The 18575-nt window shown below is 46.1% G+C and overlaps 1 protein-coding gene across 1 annotated transcript in view; it reads right to left on the bottom strand.

The window, feature by feature from the left end:
- RNF14 (ring finger protein 14) overlaps positions 1 to 16026 on the bottom strand; it is a 63321-nt gene extending 47295 nt beyond the window's left edge. The window contains exon 1 of the mRNA XM_073651247.1: positions 15849 to 16026. The gene's annotated coding sequence lies outside the window, so the exon portion shown is untranslated. The remainder of the gene's footprint in view (positions 1 to 15848) is intronic.
- Positions 16027 to 18575: the final 2549 nt, after the last annotated feature.

Raw genomic sequence — 18575 nt, 5'->3', positions numbered from 1 at the left:
CACCTTCCAGGTGCCCCAGGCCTGGCCGCAAGGCCTGGGCAACCCGGGCGCCACCACCACCGCGCCCGCACCCGTAAAACCAAGGGTGCCGCGTCTGGGAGAGGACTTGTTTGCCCAGCACACGTGGCCGGACGGGCAGCCTTTCATCTGGCCCCAGAGATATTATGAACTGGAGCACCAGAGGAGAGTTGGGGCCATGTGTGCACCCCTGATTCCGGCTCCGAAGCCCGTGATAAGGATCTCGCCCCCGCTTGAAGAGACCCAATTTGAGTGGGACCCCACCGGAGAAGACCTAATGGGGTTCACTCAGGAAACCAGGGCAGCTGCAGCGGAGCGTGCTGAGTGTTGCCGACAGCAGCTCGAGGAGTTTGCGAGGGAGCGGAGAGAGAGGCGGGTCCGAGAACAACAGGCCCAAATAAGGAGCGCCGAGCAGAAGAGCCGAACCAGGAGGGACCCCCGTGCAGCGCACAGTCCCCGCACCACCGGGACTGTAATTAAGTTCAATATGCAGCATGGGTGGGGCTTCATCAGAGACCACAACACCCCCGGCGACGTCTTTGTCACGCGCAGAGATGTGGAGTCCCATCTGCCGGAGGGGCACAGAGGTCGTGACCTTTATATCGGGGACGAGGTCACCTTTACCCGGCACAAGTGTGCCAAAGGACCTTACGCCCTCCATGTGCATCGCCTGACAGAGGAGGAGCTGCGATGTGAGGAGGAAGAGCAAGAGGATCCGGACGGGTCTGAAGCTGAGATCCCCAAAGAAGGAGCAGGAGGAAGATGCTGTTGAGTACAGCGGAGCAGGTGCTGTAAATAGTTACCCGATCGGGGTATAAAGAAACTGTTACTGCAAATATAGTCCCCGTTGGGACCAGCTGATGTGAACTGTTCACCCGTTTACCCTTAATCCCACAGGCTGAGGACTGTGAGCAGCCATTCCCTTTCCCTCCTTACCTGGCCGAGGACTGAGAGCGGCCATACCCTTGTACATAGTTGCGCTTCCTAAAGCGCCCCCTACCGGTTTTATAGGAAAACCATTTTTCTAGAAAGACTGTCGCACTTTACCCGGTCACACGTTGCACAGTGACCGGAGGAGGAGCCAGAGGCGACGAGAAAGTTTTATATATATAATGTTTTATATGTTTATGAAAAATTTTGCATGTTATGTGATGTTTTTGTCTTACAGCCCGAGGACGTGCTGTGATTTACCAGGGGGGAATGTAGCACCCTGAGGATTCGGCTGCTACAGGGGTATTGCACCTCAACCCAGAGGTGTGATATTCCACTCCCGGGTAAGGATGGAGTGTGGGACTGAGCTCGGTAGGCTGCATGCACTACACACATCCCATTTCCGAGGAGCAGACCGACGGTACTCCCACTTAGAAATGTGCAGGTACGACCGAGTCTGTTCCTGGCTGGAGTGGGAGGGGGGTGGTACATCCCAAGTAGTGTAGGGGCAGATAGGGGGAGCAGCCTGGGTAAAGATAGGAGCTCATTGGGTGCTGGTCACCTGAGCTCACACATAGAGGGTGTATATAAGGTGGGCACCAACTAAGAACAGGGTCAGTTGCAGAGAGAAAGTCAGCGAGCTGAGGAGAAGAGAGACCCAGAGTGAGAGAGGAGAAAGAGAGACCCAGAGGGGGAAACAGAAGAAAAGGACTCCAAGACCCCAAACTAAATCCCCGGGTGAAGAGTCGGCACAGGGTACCGGAACCCAAGCTGGTGGGGGCAAAAACACTCCCCAGCCAGAGACCGGAGACCGTGGGCAGCGTTTGCCACGGTCACCCACCACATCCACCACGAAGGCATACCACGAGGAGGGTCAGGGAACCCAAGGCCAAGGGTCTCCCAACAGAAGGCCCGAGGGAGCTGGACCTGGGTGGATCAATAGTGGGGACGGCCAGAGAAAGGACAGAAGGAGAGCTCAGGGTCACGCTCCGGACTTATTTGGGAGTTGGCTGGATCCAGAACCTGGTGGACGCAGCACGGCTCGGGAGGTCACTCGAAGCTGGAGTGACCAGAACATCAGCAGTGAGTAAACATCCTAAACTGCATAACCCGACTCTGTCTCTGATTGCCGTCTACACTGCATCACCACAACTCCCATCCTCTGCACCTGATCCCCCTGAGGCTATACCCCACCCGTTGGGGGTTATATCACCAAAGCTGCACCTACACCACCAGCCTCAGCGGACCCTGCTGCAGCGGCGGCCACAGTGACCGCAACACAACGGGTGGCGTAGTCGACATTAAGAACTTAGTAACATCTGTAGGACTGCCACATACAACTCAGTTTGACACCCTGGGCACGGACCGGGTCACAGCCACTCGGAGACTACAACCCCCATCTGATCCGGCTCCGGATATTCCCATAAAGAATATGGCCCAGGGGGCGCGTCATATATATTGTCCACAGGTGCTATTCAGGATGCTAATAAATGTCTCCTATTTGCTTTGTGTAGCTTTATGTCTCAGGATATCGTCCCAGTTTATTGCACTAAGATCATCTCTCAACCATTGGAAATTTGCCTTCCTGAAGTTTAGTGTCCTTGTAACCCCTCTACTACACATCTTATTAAAGGTTATATGAAAACTTATTATTTTTTGATCACTATTACCCAAGTGACCCCCAACTCGTATATTTGATATGCGGTCTGGCCTATTGGTTAATATTAGGTCTAGCAGTGCCCCCCTTCTTGTTGGGTCCTGAACCAGTTGTGAAAGGTAATTGTCTCTCATAGTTGTCAAAAACCTATTACTTTTGTTAGAACCCTCCTGTTTGTTTTTTCCATCTTGTGTTTTGCGGTCACGTGACCATCTGCCTTTATATTCCAGCTCCGCCCTTTTGGCTGTGCTGAACTTCAGTATTTGACTGTTTCTCTAGCCAGGTGCTTCTGTTCAGACTAGCCGAGGACTAAGACGGGTCTGTTCGCTAGGAACAGGCAGCCCGCTACATTGTAGGAATTCAGCTTAGTTTTACTGTAGGGACAGTTTTCCCTTATCCTTCCTTAGTACTTGTTGCAGATCATAACAACCTTTGCTTGAACTACAGGTTTCTGTTCCCCAATGTATTTCAGGGTAGTTGAAGTCCCCCATAATAATGACTTCTCCTTGAGTCGCTGCTTCATCTATTTGCTTTACGACGATATTCTCCGCTGCTTCCATTATTTTTGGAGACTTATAACAAACCCCTATCAGTAATTTATTATTTTTCCACCTCCCCTTGTCTCCACCCACAGGGACTCTACATTTTCATTAGATTCACATATATCCTCCCACAAGATGGGTTTTAAGGATAATTTTACATATAAACACACACACCCCCCTCGCTTGTTTGTACGGTCATTTCTGAACAGACTATAGCCCTGTAAATCAACTGCCCAGTCATGGCTCTCGTCCAGCCATGTCTCAGATATTCCCACCATGTCATAATTATTTTCCAACAAAATTAATTCTAATTCCTCCATTTTGTTGGTGAGGCTTCTGGCATTAGTGTACATGCTTTTTATGTATCTCTCTGTACCTCTATTCCTTCTTACTTTATTGACTGTTCTAACCCCACCCCCAATTTCTTTATTTGTGCCCAGGTCACTATCTGCACTATCTTCCCCACCTATAAAATGAATACCCCCCCCCCCAATCCCTAGTTTAAACACTCCTCCAACCTTCTAGCCATTTTCTTCCCCAGCACAGCTGCACCATCCCCATTGAGGTGCAGCCGGTTCCTAGCATAGAGTCTGTAGCCAACTGAGAAGTCGGCCCAGTTCTTCAGGAACCCAAATCCCTCCTTCCTACACCAGTTCTTGAGCCACTTATTAATCTCCTTAATCTCCCGTTGCCTCTCTGGCGTGGCACGTGGTACAGGTAGTATTTCAGAGAATACCACCTTCGAGGTCCTTGCTTTAAGCTTGCAGCCTAATTCCCTGAAATCATCTTTAAGGACCTTCCACCTACCTTTAACTTTGTCATTTGTGCCAATGTGCACCATGACCGCTGGGTCCTCACCAGCCCCTCCCAGTAATCTGTCAACCCAATCAGCGATGTGCCGGACTCGAGCGCCAGGTAGGCAGCACACTGTTCGACGATCCCTGTCTTTGTGACAGATTGCCCTATCTGTACCCCTAATAATTGAGTCCCCCATTACCAGCACCTGCCTGGCCTGCCCTGCTCTCCTGTTTCCTCCCTTACTGGAGCTGACACTCCTCCGGCTTTCAGGGGACAGGCCTTGCTGCAGCAGTGCTACCCCTGTACCGACACCCCCCTCATCTGCCAACTTTGCAAACTTATTTGGGTGTGCCAGATCAGGACTAGCCTCCCTGGCACTCTTCCCTCTACCCACCCTTCTAACTGTCACCCAGCTAGCTGCTTCACTGTCCTGCATCTCTCTACTACCACCCTCCCCCACATCTACCCCAGTAAGCAGCTGCTCAGTGAGCAGCAGACTCCTTTCCATATTGTCAATTGATCTCAGTGTTGCCAGCTGCTCATTTAGATCCAGTACCTGGGCTTCCAAACGCATAACGTGCACACATCTCGCGCAGCAGTATGCTACCCCGACCGGCTGTTCAAGGATTGCATACATGTGGCAAGACGTACATTGGATAGCATTGCCAATAATGGAGCTCATTTTCTAATGGGGATTGTACTAGGCAGAAATGTTAAGTAAAACGAAATGTAAAGAATTAATAAAATACAGACAGCAATTCAGTCCAAATTCCTCCCTTCCAAACTCCCTGAATCCAAGTCACTGAAAAACAAGTCACACACTTACTTTTGTTTGCACTTACGCTCCGGTCACACTCAGCTCGTTCACACTCGCTAAGGAAGAATATTTAAAGAGGTTTTTTTGTTTTTTTCCCCTTTTGCAGCAATGCACCCTACAGCTCAATGCACTTCCAAAAAAAGCAATGTGGTAGCTACGGAAACATTCCCTAATGCAGAGGCCAGGTTTATCAGGACATGTGTCACACTGGTGGCTGGCTTATCTTCTAACTCCATCTTTATAACACACCCTGCATCTCTTTTGGGGTTGGACTTTTTTGGTTGTAGGTGACACTTGTGAGGGAAAATGCTGACCTGGGACTATTCTGCTGGCCTAACTAGATCATTCCTCCCCCACCCTCCCTTGGTCTCTAAATATCAGGTGTTTTATTACTTTTTCTTGGTACTCAAGGTAAGATCCTTGGTGTCCAGTTTTTCAGTACAATACAAAAGAATTATATAGGGCCACTTGGATTAAGTGTACCCCAAGTTTTTTATACCATACGCGAGACTTGCGAACAGCGCTGTAGGCCTGCAGAATCTGGTCCGCAAGGTCCACGTCACCCATAAACCTATTGTAATTCTGTATGCAGAGGGGCTTCAGGACACTAGAACTTGCCCCGCGTACAGAGACTTGGCTGCTTCTGTCAGCATGGACTGATGTTAACATCAGGACATTCTTTTTCTCATGAAATTTGACAAGTAGCATGTCCTCATTACAGAGATCCTTAATTTTGCCTGTCTTTAATTTTTGGGTGAAAAAGGTCTTGGGCAACATTCTTTGATTCCGGCTTATGGTGCCACAGGTCACGGTTTTCTTGGCAGACAGGCACCTGAACAGAGGTACACTTGTATAATAGTTATCTATGTACAAGTTGTACCGCTTATCTAAAAGGGGATGCACCGGGTCCCGGACAATTTTCCCAGCTATGGTTAGAGAGGGGGGCATTCAGGAGGAACAATTTGGGGGTCTTTCCCCTCATACACATTGAATTTGTGTGTAGCCAGAGTCATTTTCACATAATTTATACATTTTCAGTCTGAATCAGGACCTTTTGTTTGGCAAATACTATTTGAAATGTAGCCTGCCCTTGAAAAAGACAAGAGACTCGCCCACACAGATATATTTGTGGAGGTATATGTCTGGGGACATTTATCATTAAAATAATTTATTAGGGGCCTGACTCTGTAAAGTCGGTCATGGTTGGGGTCATTAGAAGGGGGGCAATTTGAGTTTTCTGCAAAGGGTAGGAATCGCAGAATACTCTCAAATCGTTGTTGGGACATTACCTCCCTGTACATAGGGATGTCGTATAGGACGTCAGATGACCAATAACATCTGATAGTGTTTTTTGGTTTTTTATCAGACCCATGTTTAGAAGTAGGAAAAATTGTTTTTAAAATATCCGCCACAACAACAGGTCTCCAGTTATTATTTTTGGAGTAGTAGGATGTGGGGTAGCCGTCAATGAATTTAGCAGCATATGAATTGGTCTGCTCAACCATTAAATGTAATAGTTCTTCAGAGAAGAAAATTAAAAACAAATCAACCCCCTTAAACCCTGTAGTGTCCGCATGGAAGCCCATGGAAGAAATAAATTCTGTCACACACAGAGTGTAGGATTCTGTGGGCACCTAATAACTTACAGTGGCACTAGCGCTAGACTGAGCATGTTCTCGCCCACTGTGCTGTTGCTGAGACTCATCATCGCTGCTCATCTGTCTCACTCGTGCTCTGCGTCTGAACAGATCATGGCGTAAACCTCACCTGCCGTATACAGACGTGCAGTCATTGCAATATATATACCCTACCGTTTAAAAGTTTGGGGTTATCCAGACAATTTTGTGTTTTCCATGAAAGCTCATACTTTTATTTATTAAATGAATTGCAAAATGATTAGAAAATATAGTCCAGACATTGACAAAATTAGAAATAATTATTTTTATTAGAAAGAATAATTTTCTCCTTCAAACTTTGCTTTCGTCAAAGAATGCTCCCTTTACAGCAATTACAGACAGCATTGCAGACCTTTGGCATTCTAGCTGTTAATTTGCTGAGTTAATCTTGAGAAATTTCACCCCATGCTTCCTGAAGCCCCTCCCACAAGTTGGATTGGCTTGATGGGCACTTTTTGCGTACCATACGGTCAAGCTGCTCCCACAACAGCTCAATGGGGTTGAGATCTGGTGACTGCCCAGGCCACTCCATTACAGATAGAAGACCAGCTGCCTGCTTCTTCCCTAAATAGTTCATGCATAATTTGGAGGTGTGCTTTGGGTCATTGTCCTGTTGTAGGATGAAATTGGCTCCAATCAAGCGCTGTCCACAGGGTATGGCATGGCGTTGCAAAATGGAGTGATAGCCTTCCTTATTCAAAATCCCATTTACCTTGTACAAATCTCCCACTTTACCAGCACCAAAGCAACCCCAGACCATCACATTACCTCCACCATGCTTGACAGATGGCGTCAGGAACTCTTCCAGCATCTTTTCAGTTGTTCTTCATCTCACAAATGTTCTTCTGTGGGATCCAAACACCACAAACTTTGATTCGTCTGTCCATAAAACTTTTTTCCAATCTTCCTCTGTCCAATGTCTGTGTTCTTTTGCCCATATTAATCTTTTCCTTTTATTAGCCAGTCTCAGATATGGCTTTTTCTTTGCCACTTTGCCCTGAAGGCCAGCATCCCGGAGTCGCCTCTTCACTGTAGACGTTGACACTGGCGTTTTGCGTGTACTATTTAATGAAGCTGCCAGTTGAGGAGCTGTGAGGCATCAATTTCTCAAACTAGAGACTCTAATGTACTTGTCTTCTTGCTCAGTTGTGCAGCGAGGCCTCCCACTTCTCTTTCTACTCTGGTTAGAGCCTGTTTGTGCTCTCCTCTGAAGGGAGTAGTACACACCGTTGTAGGAAATCTTCAGTTTCTTGGCAATCTCTCGCCTGGAATAGCCTTCATTTCTAAGAACAAGAATAGACTGTCGAGTCTCACATGAAAGTTCTATTTTTCTGGCCATTTTGAGAGTTTCATAGAACAAGCAAATATAATGCTCCAGATTCTCAACATTTCAGCTGGGCTAACATACTTGTGCAAGGGTTTTCTAGAGTTTTCTAAACATCCATTAGCCTTCTTACACTGTTAGCAAGCACAATGTACCATTAAAACACTGGAGTGGTGGTTGCTGGAAATGGGCCTCTATACACCTATGTAGATATTGCAATAAAAACGAGACGTTTGCAGCTAGAATAGTCATTTACCGTATTAACAATGTATAGAGTGTATTTCTGATTCATTTAATGTTAGCGTCATTGAAAAATAATGTGCTTTTCTTTCAAAAATAATGACATTTCTAAATGACCCCAAACTTTTGAACGGTAGTGTATATAAACAAATAAATGACACTGGGAGATGGGATGAGGGACAGGGAGACTGGGGTGAAAATGGGAGATATACAGTGGTGGCCAAAAGTATTGGCACCCCTGCAATTCTGTCAGATAATACTCAGTTTCTTCCTGAAAATGATTGCAATCACAAATTCTTTGGTATTATTATCTTCATTTAATTTGTCTTCAATGAAAAAACACAAAAAGAATTGTCCTAAAGCCAAATTGGATATAATTCCACACCAAACATAAAAAAGGGGGTGGACAAAAGTATTGGCACTGTTTGAAAAATCATGTGATGCTTCTCTAATTAGTGTAATTAACAGCACCTGTAACTTACCTGTGGCACCTAACAGGTGTTGGCAATAACTAAATCACACTTGCAGCCAGTTAACATGGATTAAAGTTGACTCAACCTCTGTCCTGTCTCCTTGTGTGTACCACATTGAGCATGGAGAAAAGAAAGAAGACCAAAGAACTGTCTGAGGACTTGAGAAACCAAATTGTGAGGAAGCATGATCAATCTCAAGGCTACAAGTCCATCTCCAAAGACCTGAATGTTCCTGTGTCTTCCGTGCGCAGTGAAATCAAGAAGTTTAAAGCCCATGGCACTGTGGCTAACCTCCCTAGATGTGGACGGAAAAGAAAAATTGACGAGAGATTTCAACGCAAGATTGTGCGGATGGTGGATAAAGAACCTCGACTAACATCCAAACAAGTTCAAGCTGCCCTGCAGTCCGAGGGTACAACAGTGTCAACCCGTACTATCCGTCGGCGTCTGAATGAAAAGGGACTGTATAGTAGGATACCCAGGAAGACCCCACTTCTTAGCCCGAGACATAAAAAAGCCAGGCTGGAGTTTGCCAAAACTTACCCGAGAAAGCCTAAAACGTTTTGCAAGAATGTTCTCTGGTCAGATGAGACAAAAGTAGAGCTTTTTGGGAAAAGCATCAACATAGAGTGTACAGGAAAAAAAAAGAGGCATTCAAAGAAAAGAACACGGTCCCTACAGTCAAATATGGCGGAGGTTCCCTGATGTTTTGGAGTTACTTTGCTGCCTCTGGCACTAGACTGCTTGACCGTGTGCATGGCATTATGAAGTCTGAAGACTACCAACAAATTTTGGAGCATAATGTAGGGCCCAGTGTGAGAAAGCTGGGTCTCCCTCAGAGGTCATGGGTCTTCCAGCAGGACAATGACCCAAAACACACTTCCAAAAGCACTATAAAATGGTTTTAGAGAAAGCACTGGAGACTTCTAAGGTGGCCAGCAAAGAGTCCAGACCTGAAACCATAGAACAGCTGTGGAGAGATCTCAAAATGGCAGTTTGGAGAAGGCACCCTTCAAATATCAGGGACCTGGAGCAGTTTGCCAAAGAAGAATGGTCTACAATTCCAGCAGAGCATTGTAAGAAACTCATTGATGGTTACCAGAAGCGGTTGTTCGCAGTTATTTTGGCTAAAGGTTGTGCAACCAAGTATTAGGCTGAGGGTGCCAATACTGTTGTCTGGCCCATTTTTGGAGTTTTGTGTGAAATGATCAATGATTTGATTTTTGCTTCATTCTCTTTTGTGTTTTTCCTTGCAAGCAAATTAAATGAAGATAATAATACCAAAGAATTTGTGATTGCAATCATTTTCAGGAAGAAACTGAGTATTATCTGACAGAATTGCAGGGGTGCCAATACTTTTGGCCACCACTCTAGGTGAGGACAATATCTGTAAGGAGTATGTTCTTCCCGTGTTTGTGTGGGTCTCCTCCGCGTTCTCCGGTTTCCTCCCACATTCCAAAGACATACTGATAGGGAATTTAGATTGTGAACCCCAATGGAGACAGTGCCGATTATGTCTGTAAAGCGCTGTGGAATTAATGGCACCATATAAATGATTAAATAAATAGATAAATAAACTTTGGACTTTAGACACTTTCTGACAGCAGTCGATGTCAATGTTTTGGAGTGGCCATCACAAAGCCCTGATCTCAATCCTATTGAAAATTTATGGGCAAAGCTGAAAAGGCAGGTGCGAGCAAGGCGACCTACAAACCTGGATCAGTTACACCAGTTTTGTCATGAGGAATGGGCCCAAATTCCGACCAACTATTGTAAGAAGCTTGTGTAAGGATGTCCCAAAAGTTTCACCCAAATCATTCAGTTTAAGGGAAATGGTACCAAATACTAATGAAATGTATGTAAACTTTTGACTTTGCAGTAAGTAATAAAAATGCCTTAGGCTATGTGCCCACGATGCAGAAATGAAGCAGAAAATTTCTGCAGCATTTCTGCATCTCCCTGGCAGAAAAAACGCATGCAGATTGTGCATGCGTTTTTCCTGCCGAATACATGCGGATCCACATGCGGATTCACATGCGTTTCCGCATGCAGATTGACAAGCGCTTTCCAGGCGATAGCATCACTTGGAAAGTGCTTGACAACTAGGTCACACTATATAAATCCATGCAAACAGCATGGATTTATACAGTGTGAACCGTAAAAATTAAAACAAATAAAGCTATACTCACCCCCGATGCCCCGGCGTGGCTGCAGCGCTCGTTCCTGTCTGGTTCCCGGCTGCCGGCATATCGCGAGACAGAGCGGTGAAGGGCCTGCGGTCACATGACTGTGACGTCACCGCAGGTCCTCAAGCGATGCCGGCATTCAGAGAGAAGCCGCCGGACAGGTGAATATAACTTTATTTGTTATTTTATTCTTTTTTTACAGGTACAATGGTACCCAGGTCTGGAGGAGAGTCTCCTCTCCTCCAGAACTGGGTACCATCCGCACATAGAGACGCATAGAAGCCACTTGTACAAATGTACAGTCGCGGTTTCTATGCGTTTCAATGCAAGTCAATGGCGGGAGTTCCGCTGCGCTTCCGCAAAATTAAATGACATGCTGCGGATTTTTGTACGCAGCATAAACGCTGCTTAAAAATCCGCAGCATGTGCATAGAACATGCGGAATCCCCTTGGGGACCATGGGGTGCGGATTACCTAGCGTTTAACAAGCGTTTACGCTGCGGAAATTCCGCAGCATAAGCGCATGAAAAACGCTACGTGGGCACCCAGCCTTAAAACCTTCTCTCTCTCTCTCTCATTAATCTGGCAATTGACAAATATTAAAAATTATGGTAATCCTAATTGACCTAAAACGGGAAAGGTTTATTCTGATTTCATGTCAGATATTGAGAAAAACAAGCATGTGTGTCTTTTTATATAGTGTGTGTAAATGTCTGGTTTCAACTGTATATGTTAATTTTCTAACTTTTCTGGGTGCTTATTCAGTGAGTTTCCAGAGCAGAACTGCCTGAAAAAAAGCATTGTTTGCCCATACACGAACAGTGGCATATAACAGACGTTCATCAGGCACCTATGCCCAGACGTTCCCTCACTCATTTGACCAGTTGTTTGTCCAGACAATCAAGTCCAGACAGTCAGGACAGATTCACCCATAGCATAATGTCAGCATTTTTGCCATAGTTTCAGAAAAATTGCTGCAAAACCAACAACATGGTCACTATCTGTGATTAAACCCTAATATTGCAGTTCACTTACAAAGGAGACTTTTGGGGAGATTTATTAAACTAAATTTGCTGGAATTCTAGCTCAATATGCACGAAAAAAACATTGAATATGTTTTCGATTAAGTTTATGATGTGTTTTAGATACCTGTTTGAACTTGATTGAAAAGTGGCGTGTCTTAGCGAAAATGGATGTGGTCTGTGTGATAGGACAGCCAGCCGCTTGGGGCACCAGAAGTATTAGAATATATAGGAAAACTTGTAACTGGTTCCCAATGAAAATATATGTTGTAAACGGCTGTTAAGTCCCACTCTGCAACATACATTTTCATCCAACTGATATTACGGGTGCTTTCAGTGCACCCATGATATCAATGGCAGGATATTACTGCTCCTGCCTGAATTACCGGATCGGTGCTAGTGCTGATCTGGTAGGTGTAATCTTGTAGATGCCAAGGTTAATTGCGAACGCAGCATTTAGATGATTACATAGAGGGGAAGGGCTTCCTTTGTAACTAACCGCCCCCTCTCTTGGCAACATAATCATCAGCCACCCACTCAAAGACTGTCAGAAGTGCTTCTACATCATCTCCGGGCATCATCTTCTGCATAGCCTGTCTTACCTCCTTCCTGACGTGGGAGTCATCAGTCGGCCCTGGAGTTGGGACGGTTGCCCTGCCCTGGATGGCGTCCGCCAGAAGCTGTATCTGCTATTGCTGCTCCTGCTGGTGCTGCTGCTCCTTTTGCCGCATTTGGATCTGTTGAAGCAACAGTTTGGTCGTCTCCTGGTGCTGCTGCTGGCTTTGCAAGTGCTGCTGTTGCATCTGTTGTTGGCTCTGCACCAGGTGCTTAATGAGCTCCTCCATTCTGCCGGACTTCTCTGGCTGGCTGGCGGCCTTCACCCAGGACATCCACCGGTCTCTGTGGCTGGTACAGTGTTCCTGGAATCTTGCTCGCTCTCTCACACAAACTGTGGTAAAGCGACTTGCTCGGCTCTCCGGAGACAGACACAGGACACACGGTTTGAGTCAACTTCCTGCGGGTTTATTGTGCGACATAAACTCCAGCAGCGTCCCATAAAAATAAACAGTCCTTCTCGGGGTTAACGGGAAAACAAAAGATGAAATATAACAGAGTCCTCTAGCCGCAAGGCCTTTGCCGGCTGCAGATAGTCCTGTGAAGTTTCAGCAAAACCAGTCCTCTGGTGTTGCTCTCTGGCATCGGCCACACACAGCCTGCAGACTTCAATCTCCAGACCAGACACTCCACCCAGGAAAACAAACTGACTGTACATTTAAACCCTGTTCAGTCACACTCTGAGGGGGAGGAATGGGGAATGATTTCCCTCCCTCTCTACGTCATTCCCATAAAACCACACCCTTTAAAAGAGCAAACTCTCAGCACATAACATGCTGGCAGAAATTCAGTAGGTCTTATTTCACACAGGAGAGCATCCTGAGTGACACATACCTCCCCTCGCATATAATACTAGTGACTCTGTCACACAAGACAGCCTTCAAATTTAAGACTGATGAATCAATGAACAGTCGGCATTTCCTTGGGTCATGGTGAACTCCAAGGACAGAAAACAATCCAGTAATATCACTGCAAAAAGTGAGACTGTCAGCTTGACTGAAATATTTGGTCAAATCTTCATGACGACTGCAAAGTACTGAAATTTTTGTACCTGGCTTCAACAGATTCCACCCTTGCAACCTTGATCCAAGAAGTTCTGCCTGACTCATTGATAAACCCAAATCTCTGACCAGATCGTTGAGTCTTGCTTGAGATACTAAATGTGGAGCAGTTGATATTGATGGTTCGAAATCTGAATCAGCAGCAGCTTCCATCTCTAATGAATTAACCGTCATCACATTGTCATCTTCTATTCTCCACACCGGTGGTGGTTTTGGAACTGGCAGACTTTCATCGTGCGCCACTGGTCTAATTGCAGAAGTAAGGTTGGGATATTCAATAGACCTTCTGTTCTTAGAAGAAAAACCGGATACATTCTTCATGCAGAAGTAACAATCGGTTATATGGTCCATTTGCTCCCTCCAGATCATTGGAATGGCAAACGGCATCAATGGTCGCACACCCCTCAGCCAAGACCACAAACTCGTAGCGCAAGATGAGCAGCATATATGAAGAACCCAAGCTCTGTCTTGGTCACCAATTTTCCATCCAAAATATAACTCATACGCCTTCTTAACAACTGCAGTTATACTCCTTTTCTGGGCTTTAAGGGTATAATCTCCACATATATAACAAAAGAGGTCACTGCTATTGCAACATTGCCGCAACATTCTGCAACTCGTTACTTATTAAACAGTTTTGCTCCTTATGAAATTTTCTGCAAAACAGAAGAAACACAAGAAGACTACAACGACTTTACTGCTGCTATTATATAATGCTACTTGGAAATAGACCAAAGTCTGAAAGTTGTGTCTGGGCACGCCTGAGAGTGCCCAACTAATGCAATGCATGATTGGACAGGGCTTAAGTGCTCTATATTATAATACAGAGAGTCCATATTATGAATTTCATTGATTATTTTTAACAAAAATATACTTCTGAAATAAAAAGTTTAATATAAGTGCCAATTTATTATGCACTATGTACAGTCATTATCCTTATAATCTTAAAATGAAAATATCCCGGTAATGGTACGTGCTACAGAATTTCTGACTACATTTCTGAAATCAGCACCTCAAAATACATAAGGATAACATATTTTAAAACAGGAAACAGAAAAAAAGTTACAATTTGTTGACCAGTGTTATAGTATATGGCTCAATTGAAATCATGTCAGTATCCCGTTTAGAGACTAAAAATCGAAGGTGATGTAGGCGCACGCAGCTTCAGATGTCTTAAAAATAGGATAAAATCCTGTCTGTATAAAACAATCATGACCGGAATCATACACTAATTTTTTTTAGCCAAACCCAGAAGTGAATCATCTGCATATTTTCAGTATTTTCAGAACTAGAATTGAGCATCAGAGTTTTAGAATACCTGTGATGTATATTGAGAAGCAAATATGAAATCATGTCAATTTATGCTGCAGATGTTACTGTGGATTTCATTCGTGTAGCTCCAGCGCAAACACTTTAAGGCTGTGTGCCCACGATGCGTTTTTTTAAGCGTTTCCGCAGCGGCAAAAACGCTGCAGAAACGCTTAAAAAACGCATGGTAGAAGGCCTGCCATGTTCCCCAATGATAATCCGCATGTGCTGTGCACATGCTGCGGAAATTTCCGCTGCGGATTATCATTGCGGAAAAAAACGCAGCACTACCAATTATTTTACAGAAGTGCTGCATTTTTCGCCGCCATTGACTTGCATTACAACGCATGGATTACGCATCACTGTATATGTAGATGCGCATTCCATGCGTTATAATGTGTGGATGGTACCCAGGTCTAGAGAAGAGGAGACTCTCCTCTGGACCCGGGTACCATAGAAAACTGTAAAAAAAAGAATAAAATAAAAAATAAATATATACTTACCTTCTGACGGCCCCCGGTGCGCTCCTCCTCTCATGCCGGCAGTTCGCGATGGACTGAAGGACCTGCGCTGACGTCATAGTCATGTGACGGGTCACGCGACGCTGACTTCGGCAAGTCCTTCGGTGTAACGCGATCTGCCGGCAGCCGGTACAGTGAAGCAAGACACTGGGGGCCATCGGAAGGTAAGTATAGATTTATTTTTTTATTTTTTGACATTCTCTCGGGTCACACTATATAAATCCATGCTGTTTGCATGGATTTATATAGTGTGACCAAGTTGTCAAGCACTTTCCAAGTGATGCTAAAATCGCTTAGAAAGCGCTTGTCAACCCGCATGCGGAAATGCAAGTGAAGAACGCTTCACATCCGCATGTCCCTGGCAGGAAAAACGCATGTACAATCCGAATGCGTTTTTTCTGCCAGGGAGATGCAGAAACGCTCAGGAAAAATCCAGAGCATTTCTGCATCGTGGGCACATAGCCTAACAATTCCACTGGGGACTTTGCAGTGACAACATAGCCTTAAAAGTGTAGGAGCACTCATATCATCTCCTTTTCAGACCCGTTGAAGCGTATCTAGATGCTAAACGGGCCGTTGTCTGTTTTACCGCACAAACTACTCTTCTCCCTCCTGTCTGCACTGAAAAGATGTTTTAAAGAAGAACAATAAAGAAATTACCTTTTTTACTGCTAACGGTGAGTGCCGGTTATCTCTTCTCTGGAATTGCACTTTATTCTGGTCCTGTCAGGAACTATTTAGCAGAGCAACACCACAGTACCTGGCTTCCCACACATGTCAGACTGCATTTGTAAAGTCCTCCGTCCCATTTTAATGATAGTGCCGTGTATTTTAATATCTCGTGACATGCTCATAGCCTTAAAAGTGCCCTGCCCAGCCACTTCTCAATAGTTGTAATTGCACTGGCTGGGAAAGAAGAAAAACATGTGTGGATTTGTTTTGCAAGTGAAAGCAAATAGCAGTTTGAATATGGAAAGAATAAGAATAGGTCATATGAACTGTAATGTCAGCGCCAAGGTGCCTGCACGATCCCCCTTCATACTCCCGACAGGAAAGTCAATGTGCTCACCTACTCATCCATTCTGCTCTGGTCCCCTCCGCGGCTGCTTCCTCCCAGGACTTGCGCACGGAGCGCATGTCTCCTGGGAGTGTGCTTAGGGCACGCGCGTGTGGCGCCCCTGCGGGTTCAGTCCCCACAGAGGTATTGCATCTCACCCAGAGGTGTGGTATCCCACTCTCAGGTAAGGAAGGAGTACTGCCCGGGACCCACACACTTGCATCCATTACACTCCACTTCAGAGGGAAGGGCGAGATTGCTCCTAAGGGAGAGCACAGTCCCTGGTCCCTAGCTGGAGGGTGGAACCATGTAGTGGGTGTGGGTGGAGGAAGTAGTTTAGGGGAGCACTTCAGTAGGAGTATAAGAAGGGAACCATCTTGGAGGAGACAGGTCAGTCTGAGAGGAGAAGGAGAGGGAGCAGGAGCTCCGTAGGAGCTCTGCTCAGAGGAGCAGGCCTAGAGTGAGAGGCCCAGGAGGACTAGCAGGACGAGGAAGGGAGCAGAAGGAAGGCTCCAGAGACAGAGGGAATCCCAGGGGCACAGGAAGTGCAGGAAGCCACCCGTGCGCCCGAATCTGTAGGAAGGTGGATGGATCAGGCCGCAGAGGGGACCGGCCTCTAACTAGTGGAGAACAACTACAAGGCTCAGCTAGAAACCAGAGGCTGCTGTACTTGCAAGGTGCAGCTGCCAACCACCACAATTACGTCGCTGTAAAGGTGGCCACATAGGGTCCAGGGGACTGCAGGTCGCCCGACAAGATCCAAGGCTACCGGCTTGGGACACTGATTGTGAGGCGCAGGGCAGGAGGGTGAGAGCCAGAGCAGGAAGACGACCGAGGAAGGCACATAGTACAGGGTCCCGTTTAAGTATTCCTGAAATACCTGAGAGCTGCTGAACCCCTTTATTGGTGAATGCAGGACGACGTGGGAGGTTATACACTGGCCTTGGTAACCTGGAGTCTTGAACAACTGTGAGTAAACCTTGAAGACTGCAACCCACTGTGTCCTAGAATTATTATCTGCGCCATCCCCTGCACTGCACTGCACAGCAACATCTACCTCATTAATCATCACTGCACTTCCCTGTAGCTTAGCTCTACCTGTGGAGAGCTGAACCAACTCTGCTGCGTCACCATCAGCTCCAGGGGATCTGCACCGCAGCGGTGGCTCCATATAGCCGCATACCACAGGTGGCGTCACGAACATTAAACCATAAAAACTATAAATCCCCTTTTATTGACTGCCCTGAGTCATGGACCGGGTCACTACCACTGTGATATCCTCTGCACCGACCGGCCCGGCACCGAGTACCCCACAGCCCCGGGGGCGTGTCATACGCGCGCTATCCGCGCCTTAAAGGGGCAGCTTGTGTGTTTCTGAAAATGTCCCAGCCAATAGCTGGGAGACGTCAGGTATTTAAGGCACCCTCCCCTTTAGGGAGGTGCCTAAACAACATCAGTGATAAGTGTGTACACTTGCTACTTCGTTGTATCCGTGCTTCCTGACACTGATCCTGTCCGTCCTGCTGAACCTAGTCATGACCGCATCCTGCTTATATCTAGTTCTGATTCTGATCCGCCTAGTCCACTCCTTTTCCTCTACCCTTACCTGTTCAGCCTGGACCAACACCTGTGATCCTGCACATCTGAGTCCGTACTGTGTTCCTGAACCTGTTCTGTCCGTGCCATTTCAATATCCACAGTATCCACTCTGTCTACCAGCCGTGCAGTCTTATTTAGAACCTGCTCTATCTAACCAGCTGTACAGCATCCATTCCTCCTGTTAACCAGTTCCTGGCTGGTTTGACTTTCCAAGTCTATCCCTGCTTCTCTGCCCCTTTGGGGGTCAGCTGCTGCTGCTCTGGAGTCTGTCCTGGAGTGGTACCTGACGTCCACCTGCAGTCAAGTCTAACCACACCATCAGGGGCTCTAGTGAAGAACCAAGTGGTCGCTTAGCTACGCTCCTCCAGCCTCTCCCCAGTCTATGGCAGAGTGGGTCCACAAACACCAGCGTGACATGAATATTTTATCCTTAGTGTGGAAAATAACAATAGCTATACTTGAAAGGCTTTAAACGTCATATCTTGGATAGGACAGTAAGATTTTAACCTGTTTTTCATAGGTGTCCGCTATTGGCTTATCTCACTTTCAGAATACATGCACGTTCAGCATTCTGATGAAGATAGATACAGAGTTACACACACTGAATGTACATGTATTAGGCAATGTCTATTTTTGATGATTAATTTTATCATTGGACAACTACAGTGCTGTCTGCCAATCCAAGAGGTTAACAAACCTGATTATTTAAGAAAGTAAAAGTGAGGTTTAGT

This window comes from Phyllobates terribilis, unplaced genomic scaffold (assembly GCF_046119375.1).
Source record: "Phyllobates terribilis strain yellow unplaced genomic scaffold, ASM4611937v1 Scaffold_11__3_contigs__length_659146591, whole genome shotgun sequence".
Taxonomy (NCBI): Eukaryota; Metazoa; Chordata; class Amphibia; order Anura; family Dendrobatidae; genus Phyllobates; species Phyllobates terribilis.
This window is presented reverse-complemented; position numbering and strand designations above follow the sequence as displayed.